This window comes from Anopheles merus, chromosome 2R (genome assembly GCF_017562075.2).
Source record: "Anopheles merus strain MAF chromosome 2R, AmerM5.1, whole genome shotgun sequence".
Lineage (NCBI taxonomy): Eukaryota > Metazoa > Arthropoda > Insecta > Diptera > Culicidae > Anopheles > Anopheles merus.
In genome coordinates this window covers 50,291,355-50,295,286 of record NC_054082.1, presented here as the reverse complement: position 1 = coordinate 50,295,286, position 3,932 = coordinate 50,291,355, and positions in this window count along the sequence as shown.

The following is a 3,932-nucleotide window of genomic DNA, read 5'->3' as shown; positions in this document are numbered from 1 at the left end:
AGAACTGGAGCTCAGCCAGCCCAGCTCGGGCAGCACAGGATGATAATGGTTAGGCAGGATCAAGTGGGACGCTTTGGGAGCGTGTGTCCCGCGGGGAAAACGGGTGTTTTAATGAAGGAAGCAGAAGTGGAAGAATGACGAAAACGTATAAATTATGTTGTCGTCATTTTCGTGTTGTTCATTCTGCTTCTTCTGTGTTTATTTTTTGTTTTTCGCTTCAAGAGTGTTGTTCGTTATTTTATCTTTCCTCCATTGCACGATCCCGTTCTCTGCTCCTGAGCACCGAAGGCTGCGTTTTTGTGTTTCATTTCGTGGTGTGGTGTTACGGCAGAGGAAGGGGAAAGCATAAGGGAACTCGGACAATTTCGAAGTGGAAAATGGCAGAACGGAGAACACAAAAGAAGGGTGGAGATCCTTTGCTTCTCCCTCTCCCTTCAGGCGGTGTTCGTGCTCATTAAATTCCTTCCCTATCCTTTCTGTGTAACCGCTCAGGTTAGTGACAGGGATAAAGGGAGTATTCTACTGGTGTCAACAAATAATGTATTTTAATATTAAATTTTATTTTGTTACGTTGCGTTATAACTTACATGAGTTACGCTTTGTATTTTTTTAAATTTTGTGTGTGTTTTGAAATTAATCTAAACATTGATTGCCAGTTTATGCAATAGGGATTATTAATTAATGTAACCATAAAATATTTGTTGCTTAAAGACTTTAATTATATTCAAGGATATTTGGATCAATGTTTTGTTTGTTTACAGAGAACATTAGGACCTTTCTGGTAAAAATTAAATTGATGCGGTCTGACTAGACTAACTTTGTATATCATAACAAATAATACAAACGAATAATATTAAAAGTAGTAGAACAACAATCATCTTCTTCTTTGGCACAACAACCGTTCTCGGTCAAGGCCTGCCTGTACCATTACTAGTGGGCTTGGGTTTTCAGTGACTAATCAATTGCCATAGCAGGATAGTCAGTCCTACGTACGGGAGCACGGTCCATTCGGGTCTTTAACCCATGACGGGCATGATGTTGTTAAGCCGTACGAGTTGACGACTGTACCACCAGATCGGTCCAGAACAACAATAAACATCAAAAATATTGTTGTGTAATCTGCATATATCTAATCGGTCTCTAACTCGTGGTACAGTAGTCAACTCGTACGATTTAAAAACATACCCATCATGGGTTCGAGCCTCGAATGAACCGTGTCCCATACGTCCCACTGAAAGCCAACCCAACTAGTGGCATAGGCAAGCCTTGACCTACAACGGTTGTTGAGCCAAAGAAAAAAAAAGAAGCAGAATATCTATTCATACATGACTATCGAGTTTTACGATCTCAACTAAATTGTGTCATTCCTGTCGCTTTAAAAAATAAATTACTGGACAGAATTTAAAAAATCGAAAAGGAAATAGGCAAACTCAAAATATTGTTCACACATATAATTCACATATCTCATTTGCGCACTCATCGATCTAAGTAGAACGCTCCCTTAGCTTCAAAGTTCCAAGGGGGAATTCGTGTCGTCATCATCAGTAAGGGTGCGGAGGACATGCAATGACTTAGGTGAAAATGGAACAGATGATAAATTTAGGGAACAGTGGTGACCAACGGTGTGAGGGAAAAATGGAAAATGGACATTAATAATAATAATGGCTTACTCGGCCGGGCTGGCGGCTTGCGCGCGCCCCTACAGATCCTGCAGGGATAATAGGTCTCTTGCCCCGCATGCTGTGAGTACTGGAGCTGCGAACGCGGGATAGACGAAGGCAGAGAGAATGAGAAATTTCATGGTTTCATTCTTTGATCGTGGTGCTTTTTTGTTCTCGATAAAGTGACGGATCGAGATGATCGATCAGTCTCTTGGCTTTTTTGAAGACAAATGCATTGGACGGGCGGTGTCTTAGAGAGCAATGTGTAACAATTAAATAGGATTAATTACATTATTGTTGTACTTCTGATGAATGACGGTTGGTAACTATTAGAAACAGTCTTATCGCATCAACTGAGTTAATATCATTAGGAACTGTATAGCCTTCTACGGAATTGAATTCTAATTTCAATTCTTATCTAGGCTACTTTAGCATTAAACATAAATACTGTGAAAAAACATATTATTTTATCTTGATGCTTTTAAGTTACATATGTTTTACTACAAAAAGTCTCAAATTATTGTTTTTGCTCAAATATTACTTTTTTGCTCTTGATTGTGGATGTCATGCAATTCGAAGAGTTCCAGTGAAACGTAAGGTATTGGGCATATTTGTCATCCTCATTTTTTAAATGTATTCCTGTTCTACGTTCGTCAGGATAAGAAAAAGAAACCAAACATCGGTAGAACGATTTCCCAGCCTATTCTTGTGCCTAAAATATTTCAGGGCGTTTTTCTGTTTTTTTCCTCTTCTTTTTTCAACTGAAAGACACACACACACGCACGCTTCGACACTGCTACACATACACACATTGCTAGTGCATTCAAGCAATCGTAATCACACAATGGATCAAAATTCCTGTTCCCCTTCTGCTGAAACGCTGTTCCAGCACATACCCTTTTTTCTATAACCTCCCTCATTCCCCTATCTTGGAAGCGTCGTTTCTACCCCACTCCGATCAGGATTGAAAATAACCGATGAGTAAACGTGTAAAACATGTACGCCCGGGCCTAGTCAGAGTGTTGTTTTTTTTTTACGAAGAGTTCATCGACAGGGGCAAACGCAAACCTCTCTTTTCAACCAGACGAACAAAGGAGCTGCTTTGCTGTGTTGAAGCGGGAAAATAGTATGAAGAATGGTTGAAAGTGTAGCAAAAGACGCAGGGGGAAAGGAGGAGGGGTTGATAAAAGGAATGTCGCTGACAGACATAAGGGAACGCTTCATTCGCCCTTCTTCTCATTCCCCTTTTCTTTGCCTCATGCTCAGCCGGCGTTGGCAGCATTGCGCAGTCGCCATTGCTGCAGGCAGAGAAGCGTTGGCAGCGGTCCATTTTTATATTTTTCCCTTCAGTTTCAGAATGCGTTGGCTGGGTATGAGGGTCCGGATGTTGGAATCACCTTTCCCTGCCCCTCCGATTCACCGCTGCATGTATTCCCATTTTCCCTTCCTTCCAATCCATATTTGTTCGGCCGTAAAAGATAATGAGATTCGTTAGCTGTTCTCTCTCTCTTTCGCACATCGCTAGGCAAGGGCTCATGCTGTTGAAAAAGATTCCACCCTGCTCTAACCCACGGCTCTTTTCGAATGCTTTTTTTCTTATTCCATCAACTCATGCACACATGCATACACACGCCGTTGCAAGCATGCACACACAGCGAAACCACACGCATGCGCTGAACGCCAGTGAGAATGTGTGCGACGAAGCACAGTGGAGGGGATTCGCGTTAGTTGTTTTCTTCTTTATTGTTTTTCTCTTCTTTTCGGTTGGATTTACACGCCGCTCGTGCGATGATAAGGTAGACGGATTGAGTGTGCGAGTGCGAGTGAGAGAAAGAATGTTCGTTTGTTTCAGCTCGCTGCCGTTGAAACGGTACGGTAAAGAGTGCGCCAGCGCGTGCACACCAGACAAATTGTGTTGGTATGTGTTTGTGTGAATGCGAGTAAATTGTTCCTCTCGAATATGCATTGGTTTTCTTTTTTGTTACCCTCTGTCATGAGGAAAGTGTGAGCGGGCAAAATCCCACTTTTTACCTTTGCTTGAGCTGAGTCAAATAACAGCAGAGGAGGAGGGAGAGAAGAAGAACTTCACGAGAGAGAGAGAGAGAGAGAGAGGGAGTAAATGAGCAGAAATGGTGAGTGTGGGTCGCAAAGCTAGAGAGCAAGAAAGAGAAAGAAAATAATGGTGGTGCTGTGGGGTTGTGCTGCGCGCGGGTGCTTGGAAATTTAAACGGCGCTCTAGGAAAAGGAAGAGGGAGAGCAAGAGTAGAAGCA